Source organism: Podarcis filfolensis, assembly GCF_964270895.1.
Source record: "Podarcis filfolensis genome assembly, chromosome: 17".
Lineage (NCBI taxonomy): Eukaryota > Metazoa > Chordata > Lepidosauria > Squamata > Lacertidae > Podarcis > Podarcis filfolensis.
This window is the reverse complement of record NC_139621.1, coordinates 26,220,538-26,236,055: the sequence shown is the minus strand read 5'-3', so window position 1 is coordinate 26,236,055 and position 15,518 is coordinate 26,220,538. Positions and strand designations below refer to the sequence as shown.

The window sequence follows — 15,518 nt, the reverse complement described above, 5'->3', positions numbered from 1 at the left end:
AACACTTCTCAGTTCCTTAAATTGTTTAATACTCCATCCGCCTTCTAAATCAGATTACCTTGAGGCCACGTGGATGAAAGATATATATTGCAACAGTAGTGCTGATATATATATATTTAGAATGGTGGGAGAGCAGGAAAGTTTGGAAAAGTCTTGATGTTTAATGTGGTGAGTGACTGGGAGATCATGTGGTTAACTGGGCAGTCCTATGCTAGTCTGCTCAGAAGCAAGTTTTACTCCCAAGTAAAAAGATAGTGCTACTGTGGTTTTATAATTTGTTGGAAACCATTCAGAATGGCTGGGGCAACCTGGTCAGATGGGTGGCAAATAACTTGTTGTTGTTGTTGTTGCTGCTGCTGATGCTGCATAAATATGATCTGGGAGATCTGCAGTTCACTTTTTCAGCCTAGCTTAGAAATCACTAGATAAGTAAGTGGCATACTTCCTTTGGGAAGTTCTTGGCCACACTTTCTGAGTCTCCCATCTGTAATACAGGCCAACCTTATAGGGTTGTTGTAAGGAATACAGTGAGGATGCCCTGACCCAGCCGTTGATAGGGGTTGACCGGGAAACAGCTTGGATCCAAAGCCGTCTCAGTCCCCCTTACACCCACAAACTAGGGAGAGATTTAGACCAGCTTAATGGAAGTTCATTGATTTAACTGGGTCTGTTCTGAGTAAGACTAATATTGGGTACCACCCAATATATTTTACTTAATTTGTTTCAAGCATGGTTCTAGTGACCTTCATCGTATCAGATTTCAGGGTGGTGGTGTACGACATAAAACTTGCTTTTAGTTCTTTTCATCTGTTTAGATCCTACCTTGTTTGTGTATGCTTCATTCATGTTTTTAATTAAAGGACAATGCAATTAATTGATGGGGCATATGGGGGAGGGTGCGGATAGAATAGCTGACATTAACCTGCTGCTATGATTAGGCAAAAGGGACGCGGGTGGCGCTGTGGGTTAAACCACAGAGCCTAGGACTTGCCAATCAGAAGGTCGTGGTTCGAATCCCTGCGACAGGGTGATGGCCGAGTTTGGGGATGCCTGGTGTAGACAATACTGAGTGAGATGTTCTGACTCCATATAAGTCAGCTTCATCTGTTCTTGATCTCTGCTGCTCATAACCTGTTCAATGAACAAATGAGAGGGTTCGGCGGTTCGAATCCCCACGATGGGGTGAGCTCCCATTTCTCGGTCCCTCCTCCTGCCAACCTAGCAGTTCAAAAGCACGTCAAAGTGCAAGTAGATAAATAGGTACCACTCCGGCGGGAAGGTAAATGGCATTTCCGTGTGCTGCTCTGGTTCGCCAGAAGCGGCTTAGTCATGCTAGCCACATGACCCAGAAGCTGTACGCCGGCTCCCTCGACCAATAAAGCAAGATGAGCGTCGCAACCCCATAGTCGGTCACGACTGGACCTAATGGTCAAGGGTCCCTTTACCTTTACTATGATTAGGCAAGGAGAACATGTCCTATGTAATTCTTTAGATATTACATGTGCAGTAAGAAGTAGCTCTTTTTATTTACTTTTAAAGTTGGCTTAGTGTTTTTAATTGACTTTGAAAAGTCTTGGAAAATGCAGTTGGTAACAGAAGTGCAGGACTGCAAAGATTATTTTATTTATTTGTCTTCGCAATGGAGAATAAGTTATATTTCTGAATGTACAATAGCAGTGTAAATCAGGTGCAATCTTTTTCACTTTCTGAGAGAAAGTGGGCACTACATGCCACATACCAATTTGTTTCCAGAGAGTTATAGGAGAAAGTTCTCCCCCCCCCCCCCCAGAGAAGACGAAGGAGGAAATGGGCAGGCAGGGAGTAAGGAACCATGATGGGATGCAAGAATGGGAGAGGCTTTTTGGAAACATCAAGAGCCACATAAAATGAAGCTAGGACTACTTGTGGTTGCTGAGGCACAGGTTGCCAATCTGTGGTGTAATTAAAAGGATGACTTCTTTCTCTGTAATCCGTTTTTTTTTTTTGGTTGCATTCATTCTTTATGGTGATCTCTGCCGTGTAACTAAACAATGCATTAGTCAATCTTAACACATTCAAAGTACTTGGAAAAGAATTGCACTGGAAGCGTCAATGAGTGCAAAAAGGAACTTGGATGCTATCTTTAAGTTTCTGTTCAAAGAAGCTCTCTGGGGAACTCCTGCTGCTGGCTGAAAACATGATGTCACGTGCCATAAATGTTTTCTTATCTTGCAAAACAGTTTACTTTGCTAGATATTTAGTTTCTCTTCAGGCTAGATGAGTGCCAAGACCCATGAGTGGTACTATGTGGAGGACTAAACCTCTAACGAAGTAGGCCTTAAGGAAAGGAAAGTAAAATTGTGCTGTGTGCTGTGAATCACGGTGTGTTGGAGGGGGGTGCCCCTTACTGGACCACTCCTTTTTCTGTAAATGGGTTTCCTCAAAGCAAAACAAAATTACATTGGCTTGCCACCAGACACGACAAACCTCCTGCCATACCCATGTCCATTCAGCCATATGGAGGAGTTTTTGAGTCCTTTCCTCCAGGTCCTTGCCTTCCAAAACCAGCTCTAAAATAAATAAACAACGAGAGGAGCTTTGGACTTAAGTTCCCAGCCCAAAACCATCACCAAAACTTGTGAAGTGTCTTTAGAACACAAAACGTAGGCTAGTCATGCCATTTTAGCACATGGGGGGGGGGGATTGATGAGAAGTTCCAGATATTTGCCTTTTAAAACTGCTATAGCCAAATGTCTAAATATAAATTATATTGGGAGGGGTTAACAGTAGAAGTTTAATAGAAGGCAACAATTAGGCTTGTAAATAAAATTACTAAAGCCAATCTAACTTAGCTGGCCACGTTCCTTGCAGAGACAAATTTCTGAGAGGAACCATCTTGGGACTTCTGATCACATGCTTCCCAAGAATGCAAAAGCTTGAGGGTAAAACTTCACATATTTATGGGAATCTGAAGCCCATAGGAGCCATTCTTCTTCCTAAAACCGATTGGCATTTGACCCGATGGCAAAATGAGACCCATGTCTGATGGCAGTCGTCTCTTTGGCCAATACAAAAATTACTATGAGCCTAGTTGCACTTTCCTAGTGACTCTAAACTTACACTAAAGAAGGCCTGGCAGGGTCAGCTCTGTAAAGCCACTGGGTGGGTGGGGATTCAAAGGCACAGGACAGGGTATGCTTATTTATACTTCTTGCCTGTATCAGAATATAGGGGCTTCTCACAAGTTTGGTTCTCTGGAATGGTCCAAGTTTCACACCAACATTCTATACAGCAGTAAATATCCATAAAGTGCTTGCTGATTTCCTAGACATGTAGAACTAAAAGCGACTACATTTCCCCACCCAGTAAAACCAGAAATATTTTTTTTCCCCTTGAATGTACTGTTGACCTGGGAAGAAGAAATTCCTGTTAGAGTGAATGTAGCATGCTGCTATCTTATTGCATAATCAGAATATTAGTTTGCACTGATAAAATAAACACATGAGACGTATGGGACGGGAAACGTTTGTTTTAGTTGAATGGATCACTTTAATAGCATATTGTTTTACAATGCTTCTTGTGGCTCTTTGTACTTTCGGTTAAGACAAGCAAACAAAAGCTACAGCTTGCCAAAATATAACTCACATTATAAGAAAATTTCTGCTTGGCAGTTATTTGCCTTTCCTTCTTCTTCATTGTACAAGTGTGTTGGTGGAAGGTGCTCTTCATAGCCTGAGCAAAAAATGTAATAGTCCTGTTTATGCTACAAATGAAATTATATGTTACGATAGAAAGAAGTAGGTTCGAAAGCTGGAACCGAAGATGTGCTTGCATTGTAGATGGTGATGGAAAATCCAATGTGGAAGGTTCTTTTCTTGTATTTCCAGTGCAGATAACTGACTCTAAAGATGTGCTGCTATGTTTTTGTATGTTTAGGATTTTAACATTTCTTATTGCACTGTATTTGCACCATGTTTTAGTTTCTCAGTTTCATCATTATCTATACGGTATTTATTATTTTGTAAAACACTTAAGGTACTAGGTAAAGGTAAAGGGACCCCTGACCATTAGGTCCAGTCGTGGCCGACTCTGGGGTTGCGGCGCTCATCTTGCTTTATTGGCCGAGGGAGCCGGCGTACAGCTTCCGGGTCATGTGGCCAGCATGACTAAACCGCTTCTGGCGAACCAGAGCAGCGCATGGAAACGCCGTTTACCTTCCCGCCGGAGCGGTACCTATTTATCTACTTGCACTTTGATGTGCTTTTGAACTGCTGGGTTGGCAGGAGCAGGGACTGAGCAACGGGTGCTCACCCTGTCACAGGGATTCGAACCGCCGACCTTCTGATCGGCAAGTCCTAGGCTCTGTGGTTTAAACCACAGCGCCACCCGCGTCCCTCCTTTAAGGTACTAATCAATATATAAATGTATATTTTAAAAATAAATATACAAGTGATGCTAATTCAATCTTTCAGTTGGTTTTAGCACCACCACCACTAGTAATAGTTGACTTCATAAAGCCATGATCTGTTGCCAATCCCATTTTAAGGCACATCTTGCCTTCAGAATGAATAAAAGCTGCAAGATGTCAGTAGCAGCCAAAAAAAAAAAAAAAAAAGTTTGAGAACCACTGCATTAACAACTTGGGACTGGTTCACCAATATTGACTGGTATTCAATTCAGCTTAAGTTTTACACAGAAGTAGAGCTCTTGAAATTAAATAACCCGAGTTAGTCATGTTCATTAATTTCAGTGGGTCTACTGTGAATAAAACCCAATTGAATACTACCCAATAATAATATTATTTCCCCCTAAGTAGCAGTACAGAGATTTTCTAGTGGAAATTAACCTGGATGCTCTACTATCCTATCCTGTCCTGCCCTGTCTATCCTATAGTTACTGTAGATTTATATAACTGAAGCATTATCCCTGATACCCTAGTTTTCTATGTGCCAGGGAGGTTCCCCCCCAGCCCATAGCCAAGTATTCAACCTTGCACCTGAAGTAGGTCATTTCAGGAGAGGCTTTAGCATTCAGTCCTGCTGAGTGTTCAAACTAACACACAACTTTAGAAGGTAGAAGAGAAGGCAAGTGATGAACAGAAGACCAAAAATACTTGCTCACGCAGAAACAAGTCCCATTGAATTATGTCCAGGTTATGCCTAAGTAACTGTGCATAGAATCTCAGCCCAAACATTCTATAGCTCAGAATAACAAGCAACACTGATTGATACCTGATTATGAAATGAAACATTTTTTAAAAAATAACACTTGGTTAATCTGTGATATGTCTCCATCTTGCTTTTTCAGTCCTGAGATTAGATTTGATGTCCATGTTAAGAGAAAGACCATATAGGATGCTGCAAAATATGTCTATTTATAGGGAAATCCTATTATTCAGTTAATGGTTCCAGTGGTGTTTTTGCACAATGTATGCCACATTTCATTCTGAAGACGCTAGCTCTCCATACATGTGCTTTTTTACTTGTATGAATGCCATTTCAGATTCAGTGCAAACAGACTGATTTGCAGGAAAGAATATACCAGGACAATCTCTCTTTCTCCCCTCCCCACCCCTCAAAAATAATGTAGCATCTACAGCTATTCTCTAGAGGCTTGTGTTCTCCGGTCTACCCCATAATTGCATTAGCATGTAAATGTCTTGATGGCCTGGTTTCCTGTGCTGTTAAACTGACTTCAGGCACCTTAGGATGCTTGCAATTGAGGGCAGTTCCTTTTTGGAAAGCGCCATTGCATTGGATTGTTTTGCCTGCCACCCCAGACCGAGGTGAGGAGTTAAAACATTGTGCATTTCTTATGCCTGAAAATGAGCAACAAATAATGGGCACTGAAAATAAAAGGGAATGTTTTTTGTTCTCTTCTGAACTTGTATTTATAGCCCAGGGATTTCACATAATTGGTTTTGCTAGATATAAATTATTGGAACACACTGCATTGTGTGAACTACACTTTCCTTAGGAACAATGAATGCTTCAGTTTCCCTCGCTATGCTGAATTGTATAGCCTTTATTTTCAAGCAACGGTATATGCACACTGTTTTGCTCATCTAGCCGACACTCACTACAGATTTAAATTGGTTTTGCATTCGTTCCCTCTCCTCTGGGAATCCTGGGAACTGTAGTAAAGTTGGAGGGGCAGAGAGAAGATACGGCACCCAACACGACTTAAACTAGTACAGTTGTACCTCGGGTTACAGACGCTTCAGGTTACAGAAGCTTCAGGTTACAGACTCCGCTAACCCAGAAATAGTACCTCGGGTTAAGAACTTTGCTTCAGGATGCGAACAGAAATCGCGCAGCAGCGGGAGGTCCCATTAGCTAAAGTGGTGCTTCAGGTTAAGAGCAGTTTCAGGTTAAGAACAGACCTCCAGAACGAATTAAGTTCTTAACCCGAGGTACCACTGTATGTAGATATGCCCTCATACTATATTTGTATACACCTGTTTTATTGTGTTTTTAATATTCTGTTGGGAGCCACCCAGAGTGGCTGGGGAAACCCAGCCAGATGGATGGGGTATAAATAATAAATTATTATTATTATTATTATTATTATTATTATTATTATTATTATTATATCATACGAAGTTAGGTGCCCTGATAACCATAAAATGAGAAGGGTTCAGATGTATAAGCTGGGGCTTTCACCTTTTAAAAACACATAAAAGCTGTGACCTCATCTTTTCTCAGTAACACGGCCCAGTAGGAGAAACCAGCTTTATTTATTTATTTTTGCCAATCTCCACTCTGCACAGTTGCTCTGAATTTTGAACAGCAATTACAATTTTGTAAGTGGATCTCTATCATAATACAAAAGTTGCATGAGGAGTTACATTTAAGTGGCAATCCTAAACATGCTTACTAGGAGTAAGCTGTATTTGAACAGGGTTTTACTCATCTCTGAGTAAATATTATTATTATTATTATTATTATTATTATTATTATTATTAAGATTTATATACCATCCTTCATCAAAATATTTCAGGGCAGTTCACAAGACAAAAAACTAGATAAAAGCACAAATACTGTTGTACCTTGGAAGTCGAATGGAATCCATTCCGGAAGTCAGTTCGACTTCCAAAACGTTCAAAAACCAAAGCACGGCAGAAGTTCCTGCAGCCAATCAGAAGGCTCGTCAGACGTTCGGCTTCCAAAAATAGTTCACAAACCGGAACAGTCACTTCTGGGTTTGTGACGTTTGGGAACTATGCTGTTTGACTTCCAAGGAAGTTAAAACAGAAGCAACAATGCCACCCCAAGCACATTTAGAAGGCTGTAGAATATTAATCAGCTCAAGGCCTGGTTCAAGAGGGACATTTTTGCCTGGCACCTAAAAATATATAATGATTGTGCCAGGTGAAACTCCCTGGGGAGAGCATACCACAAATGGGGGAGCCAATACAGAAAAGGCGTGTTCTTGTGTTGCCGCCCTCCAGACCTCTCATGGAGAAGGCACATGAAGAAAGGCCTCAGATGATGAACACAGAGTCCAGGTTGGTTTATATGGTGAGAGGCAGTCCTCTTACATGCCTTGTAAGAAAGCGTCCCTCAGTGTGTTAAAATAATGATATTAACATTTCTTTGCTTCATATACTGCCACCACTTCTGGGTTGTTATTATTATTTTTTGCATTCGGCCTGCATCTTTCCTTTCCTTTTTACATCTTTCAGTACTGTATACTTTTAGGATCCTCGTACAATCTTGTGAATCAGGGCTGCAACAGGATAACTCTGCAGTTGCACCCCCATGTCGCTTTCTAAATTTAACATAACAAAATGATGTGATTTTTGTGGCTGCAGTCCGTTTATACATGGTAACATCATGCTTTCTGACAAAAAAATAGAGAGACTTGGGCTTTCAGTGGCACCACAAATTCTAATTGTGGGGCTAAGCAGTTTGGTTGGTTGCTTGGTTGGTTGATGGATTGATTTCTAGACCGTTTAACACATAGCCTTCCAAACTGTGTGTTACGACAGGTTAGTGTGTTGGCTGCAGTGTGTAGGTGTGTCGTGCTGACACTCCCCGCGCTTCTCCAGGGGCTGGAAGGCAGTTTAACCTCTGGTTTGCTAGCAAAACTTAATTACTGTTTCATGAAGCTCTGGTTTAACATATTAAAAGTATTTCTAAGTTGTGTCAGTGTAGAATGTATTTGTATTCAATAGTGGACATAGTTGTTTTGTTTTATAACATAATGTTTCATAAAGGTGGCAAAACCAGTGGTAGGTCACTGTGGGCAGATACAATCTCCTATAACTACAATTCCCATCAGCCTCAGCATGATCAGGGATTATGGGAGTTGTAGTGCAACATCTGGAGGATGCCATGCTGGCTGCTCTTGCTGGACAGTTTGCATCACTTAGCATCCTGAAAACTGAAGCTGATACTTTCAAACTTTGAAATATTATGGTTTGGGTTTTATTTCAATTGTGTTTGGTTACAAATGGAGCTGAAACGACAGCCTTTGTGGGAGGTGGAAAGTGATGTCAGTGGCAGAGTGAGCCTTGCTAGAAGTTCCTATTTTGCTATACAGTACTGCAGAGACTCAGCCTGACATTTACTTTCTAACATTTCTTTGTATGAATGGATTGAAGGGGGGGGAGCTTGTGCGTGCTCTCTCCCCCTCTCTTTCCCTTTCTATAAACCAGCCCTCAGCCTTCTGACATCACAGTCCCATAAGGAGGCAGAGAAGGAATTTGATTTCAATGAGCTAAAAAAAGGAGTCTTTGTAGGGGGTGGGGAGTGGGAGAGGCACGCGTCTGCTTCAAAGATCCTAGGCATCAAATGAGGTAAGCTCCTGTTTCTTATTCTTTCCTTACTCTAGGCAGCACAGGTTGTCCTGTCGTTAAGTGTTTTGTTCCGAAGAGTGCATTTTATCATAAAGGTTGCAGGCAGCGTGGTTGAGGTTTAAAAGAATATGTGGCTCCCGTCTGCTGCAAACTATGCGGTAACGGTTGCAAATGTTATGTTTCCTTTTCCTGCCTTAATAACTTAAGACACTTCTTGCTTGTCCCAACCAAAATTAATCAGTTAGATGAAGTTAGCAGGAGTGGAGGAAATACTCTGCGCCTTTGCAGAATGCAATTTTCAGAAGTAGCCTGTAATATTTTAGGAGAAATAGGTCTCTAAATGATTGCAGACCCGTTTCTGAGCTACTCGGAACAGCCTCCTTCTTCTCCTGCTGCTGCAGTGCAGTGTAATGTACTTGGGGTTATCAGCAGGATCATGCAGCTTTCTATTCCTTTTCAAAGGGCTATTTTAAAACACAGCTTATACTTTTCTGCTACATGAGACCTTCTTGAGTACAGCAAATGGACACTGGAGAAACACAATAGGGGTAGCTAGCCTCTTGGGTTTGTACAGCACTTGTGAGGTCTGTTTCTCCTTTGACTTCTCTCTCGCTCTCTCCCATTCTAATAATGCACCCATTGATATAGAGAGTGTGTTTAATTGTGTCTGAAAAAGCAAGCATAGAATGGTGCCTTTATATCACCATTCTCTAAGCTGCCTCACACTGCTTCGCTATTTCTTTTCATTCACTTAATTTAATAGTTAAAACACTATTTAGGATTGTTAACCCAAGTTCTACTTGTTACCACTTAACTTGTTCACCGATGAGTTATCAGTTTGTCTGGAAAAATTATTTATCTCTCCTCTTTCCTCCCCCCCCCCCCAGTTGTTTTTAGTTCTCCCCCCTCCTCACTTTCTTTAAATAGCATCTGTCTTGAGTTGTTTCTTGTTGTATAATATTCTGGAAACTAGAGTTACCGTCTACAGTTTTAAAAAGTGTGCATCTGTCTTAACACAATTGCCTTCGGAAGATTAGACCGTTTATTTTCATATAACCATTTTGGTGAGATAATATATACTTCAAACAACTTCTCATTCTGCTGGTTTGGTGTGGGGGCATCTTGCTTTCAACTTACACTCATCCCTCCAAATCTTCATACATTACCCTACCAGACTTTTAGGAGGTTCTTGTTCTGAATAGTTACTTTGCAACATGCTTGTTGAGTTTGTGCCTTCCTTTCATCATCCACCTTTTCTGCCTAATGCAACATTGATGAAAATGTGTTAATCAAATAAGTACCTTAACATAAGCCAGATGTGCTGCTTCTGACTTCATTGGTGGCTTTTCATCAGGAAATGGAGAATCAGTGGCTGCCGGGAGGGAGCAGGAGGAGTGGGTTGGAGAAGGGAATGTCTTATTCATTAGGATTCCTTTGGTTCCTTTTGTCCATACAAGGAGGAGGAGGAGAGCAGTTTCTAAATCAGGCTTCCAGTGAAATGAGCTGGCCTGGGGAATGGTTAGGCGAATGGTTAAGAAAACATAGGGAAATTACTGAGCTTATACTGCTAGTTAGTCGTCACATGGTAGGTCATATGTTATAGCCCAGATACACCAATGGCATGTAAAGAATTTGACGGCATCCTGTTATACTTCCTTCTTGAAAGCAGTGTTGTAAGTCATTCTTTATTAACCTTTCCACACCCCAAAAGAAATAGCTGGTTTTGTGTTTCAGATACGAGTTTCTCACTAACAGCCACTACCCCTCAAAAATGACAAAATGCTTTGGAAACCACCGTGAGATCCCAAAGGACTTCGTGACACAGGATGTGGTCTGCTTTTCTCTCTTTTTTTTACCCTTTCAAGAAAGAAATGATAGCATACGCAAGCTCTTTAGCATGCCCAAAGTAGCTGTTTATGCCAATTTGCTGAGTTGCACAGTGTCCAGCAGATCTACTTGGCTTGTTTTGCCAAGACTCTGGACTCATCTACACTTCCATTTGTCCCATGATTTCTTCAGTTTGTCTTTTGATTTTATAGGCGTGGGTCTGAACATGTGAAGATTCCTGGGCGCCAGGATAGCACCTGAGATCTCCACCATCTGGAGGTGCATGCCTGGGGATCATTGGATCTGGACTGTTTTCACACACTAGCAACGCGTCCTGTTGAATTCTATCACTTATGTTTTGTCTGCACAATCAGAATGAATTTCTGGAACCAAATTGCTTTTTCTGTGCAGCCTGAGCAGTGAACAACGTTATAATCAATTATTGTAGTTTGTCTGCTCACAGTTGTAAAGAGTATTCTTACATTATGAATGGTCTACGTCACCAATTAAAAAATAGAGGTTGGAATAGGCCAATATATAATGTGGACTGTCCCTGGATCAAGTGACTTTTCTTTTTTAAGTTTTCAAAGCTCTTAACCTAGCTCAAGGTTGTCATCCGAGCTAGCCAGATGTTTAACTGAGAACCAATCACAGTCAATCCATCATTTTAAAAGTAAGACTTTAGAGCTGTCTTCCCCAAAATGGCAACTAGACATTCTGTTTTGGCGACTGCAGCCTTGGTTTAAGGAGCCATTTGGCCCCTAGCTTACATATCTGAGTTTCTAACCCTGGGCCTGAAAGGTTTTCCTTTTGTCTCACCAACTTTCCCTTGGGGAAACCCACTGTATACCTCTGAATCAGAACAAACTGCCATCTGAAGAAAACCTGATTGGCATTTGTTACAATTCAACAGTAAATAACAGGTTTTCCCAGGGAAAGTGACAGGGCAAACGAAAAACCTCTTGGACCATTTTTCCCATGCTGGGACTCCCAATACCAGAAGTGACTGAAGACAAAGGGGCTTGGGAAGAGATGCTGAATGGAGACAAGTCATGAGAGGGGAAGAGTTTAGCTTCCTTCACCCATGTACCCATTTTGCTTTGAAGGCTAGACAGTGGCGTAGCGTGGGTTGTCAGCACCCGGGGCAAGGCAAGTAATTTGTGCCCCCTAACCCGTGGATTTGCGCCCCCTAACCCGTGGATTTGCGCCCCCTAACCCTAACCCCCAGATGTTGCGCCCGGTGCGGCCGGCCCCCCCTGCACCCCCCACGCTACGCCACTGAGGCTAGATGTCCCTCATCCTATTACTTCCTGGCTGGGTCCATTCTGGAAAGCGCAACAGTTTGGCCTTAAGGTCCCAAATGTCCAAGCAGCGGATTTTTTCTTCCATCCTGATCACTGGAAGTTCCTTCCAAAAATGTGGTCCTATTGAAACAGTTGGATGCAGTCGCAAGACCCAGGTTACACAGGTTCCTGCATGACAAGAGGTTGCAAGTAATTCAAAGTTGTTGGCTGTTTTGCTTTTTGATCCCTGTACTACCTCTGTTCTGATTTCCATACATGCTCTGCTTCTCAGACACTTAACATTTTGTGCAATAGGAATTCCAAGAAGTGGGGGGTGGGGGGAATTTCAAAAGCCACAAATAGTTGCAGTTTTACTACAGTACATTGCATAAATGTCACTGCTACATAGCAGCTGGAATCAAAAGGCAAAACAAGGCATGTGAGTGTGGAATATGCTACACTTACTAAAAATAACTCCTACGGAGTTTTAATTCTGATTACTTCAAGATGGCATCAGTAGAACTTTTGAGCACTGAAGCTATATGCTAATGTGGTGAAACTAGTCTGTTTGCATGATCTGTTCAGAGGGGAAGGTGGATTTCCATTTCAGGAATGAGCTCCCGTAAGGACAAAAAAATAAGTCTGATTAATTTTTTGTTTGTTTTACTATCACTGGCATCACTTTTTAACTGATGGAAAGGAAGTGTGAACTCTCAAAAGGGACTTTCGCCCCCATTGACCTAATTAGTAATTACAAGCATGTTCAAGCATGGGTTTCTGATACATTATTCAAGCCTCATCCTGTGTATTCTCAAAAGTTTATATTATCCCTCCTTCTTATTCCTATGGCAAGAGCACCATGCTCTAGAAAGGCTGCTACCTTTCTAGATACTCATGGTCCAACTCTAGAGTCTATGTGACAGTGTGAAAGAGAAACCCTAACTGTTGAATGAGTGTCTCCACTCCCATCGTTCTGCTCAGACACTGAGATCCATCTCCGAGGGCCTTCTGGCGGTTCCCTCACTGCGAGAAGTGAGGTTACAGAGAACCAGGCAGAGGGCCTTCTCGGTAGTGCCGCCTGCCCTGTGGAATGCCCTCCCATCAGATGTCAAGGAAATAAACAACTACCTGACTTTTAGAAGACATCTGAAAGCAGCCGTTTAGGGAAGTTTTTAATGTTTGATATTTTATCGTGTTTTTAATATTTGCAAGTAGATAAATAGGTACCGCTCTGGTGGGAAGGTATAGGGCGTTTCCGTGCACTGCTCTGGTTTTGCCAGAAGTGGCTTAGTCATGCTAGCCACATGACCCGAAAAACTGTCTGCAGAAAAACTTCAGCTCCCTCGGCCAGTAAAGTGAGATGAGCGCCGCAACCCCAGAGTCGTTCACGACTGGACTTAACTGTCAGGGGTCCTTTACCTATATATATATAACAGAAGCTGCTTTAATGGTGCTATAGCTGAGTTCTGATTTACTATGCAGAAGTAATTCTCATTTATTTTATTGGGTTCTAATAGCTAATATTAGGGCCTATTTTTCTCACTTTACCTGGGTATTTATTTTGACCCAATAATATGTCACATTTATATGGGGCATGGTCGAGTCAGACTTAAATCTTTCCCATAGAAATCTATGAGACATCACAATGGCTAAGCATGCCCTAAACACTCCCATTGAAATAAATGACATAGAAAACTCTGGTTGCTTCATGTTTGCTTTTTTAAAAACCAGTGTTTTATTTATTCATTCAACCTCTGTATCTGCTGTTTTTAATCTTGTGTTGGTTAGAGGTTTCTGGGCAACTATTTTCATTAGCCTCTTGTACATCTGGATTTGTAAACATATGTTTTAATTAAAAGGATGGTCACAATGGCATGACCTTCAGGAACTGTGTAATGCTATAATTGCATGTCCTGATTTTAGGGTCTAAAATTTAGGTAGTCAGATGTGTATGAGAAAATTATGTAATGGGAATATTATCAGTATGAGGTTTCTTCTCTAATTATTTCACTAACTAGTAGTCAAACTCTTTTACCTTTTTGCTTTGTGTGCTAAACACAGCAAAAGTTGTGAAATGACCGCAAAGCATCATATTTTAGTAAGGCAACAAGAGCAATCAGGGAAATGGAACAAGCTTGCAAAGCAACATCTGTTTTATTTTAATAGTTCATATTGCACCAAGACTTCAGTAACAGGGCAGATGACCTTTTCTCTGTGAACAGAGTGGCCTTGTCTTCCCATTGTTAGGATGAAACCACGTATTACATGGTTGTTTTTCTTAGAGAAAATATATTTCAGAAAGAGGCAATTTTGAGTGGAATGGTGGTCGGGGGAGGTTCCTTCTCTCCCCCTCCCTCCCTCCCTCTCTCTCACACACACACCATGTATGTAACTTGTAATTCTGTCAATGTAATTATTGAGTGTAGTCACACCGATAGAGAAGAACAGTATTCGGCAGCAGTAGGCGACTTGATACCCTCCAATTGTTCTGGATTATAATTCTCATCCTCCCTGTTCATTGGCCATACTCGCTATGGCTGATGGGTGCTGTAGATGAGAACATCTAGAGGGTGCTTATGGGAAAAAAGAGATAACATTCCAGATCACCCCCACGGATAAGAGATTGGGAGTGGGGTGCAAGCTCCCTCTCTCTCCCTCCCTCCTCCCCTTTCTGGTGTAAATTCTCTTTCTGCTTCTTTCATCACCTTCACCATGATTTATCATTATGTGTGCATGTGCTTATTCTGATCAGAGTTCTTTCTCCTTACTGTACCTAACATCTGCTTCAGCTGCTTCTCCTGTCATAAGGGGTGCATCCACAAGTCCTTTGCCACTGCCTACACATGCTGTGTCTTGTCTATGTCCATGCTACGTATGAACCACCAGTTGGATTCCGCTTGTCCATAGGTCTCTTGCAGGCAGAGTCCATTGATATGTATATATAAGCAAACCCCGAAGTCCTTCATAAAAATCATCCAGTGTTTTTTTTGCGGGGAGGAAAGGAACCTTGAGAAGCATCTCATCTAGTGTCCTTAAAAAAGTAAAGGTAAAGGGACCCCTGACCATTAGGTCCAGTCACGGACGACTCTGGGGTTGCGGTGCTCATCTCGCTTTTTTGGCTGAGGAAGCCGGCGTACAGCTTCCGCGTCATGTAGCCAGCATGACTAAGCCGCTTCTGGCAAACCAGAGCAGCACACGGAACGCCGTTTACCTTCCTGCCAGAGTGGTACCTATTTATCTACTTGCACTTTGACGTGCTTTCGAACTGCTAGGTTGGCAGGAGCAGGGACCAAGCAACAGGAGCTCACCCCATCGCGGGGATTCGAACCACTGACCTTTTGATCGGCAAGCGCTAGGCTCTGTGGTTTAACCGACAGCGCCACCCGCATCTCTCCCTAGTGTCCTTAGGTAGTGATATTACTGGCCAAACAGTAGGCAGCAGAGGGAATAGCATTCATCACTTCTTTTGCTCAGAGAAGTAATGTGTTACAGCCCAGTGCACATTCGCCTTTGCTGCAGTGTGTTCAAGCGCTAAGGAAGCATATATTTTTTCCAGCTTGCAGTGTGCCTGTTCTTGATCACAGTTCTAAACTGATGAGAGTTTTAGTTCTATATAAACAATGGTCTGA

General features: G+C 42.0%; 1 protein-coding gene across 17 annotated transcripts in view; it reads left to right on the top strand.

The window, feature by feature from the left end:
- PALM2AKAP2 (PALM2 and AKAP2 fusion) overlaps positions 1-15,518 on the top strand; it is a 227,947-nt gene that overhangs the window by 186,685 nt on the left and 25,744 nt on the right. Inside the window, exon 1 of one of the 17 annotated variants that reach the window (XM_083592883.1) lies at positions 8,518-8,779. The exons of 15 other annotated variants lie outside the window; for them this stretch is intronic. The gene's annotated coding sequence lies outside the window, so the exon portion shown is untranslated. Of the gene's footprint in view, positions 1-8,517; positions 8,780-15,518 lie in introns of those variants that run through there. One more of the 17 variants, XM_083592887.1, reaches the window with a different exon arrangement.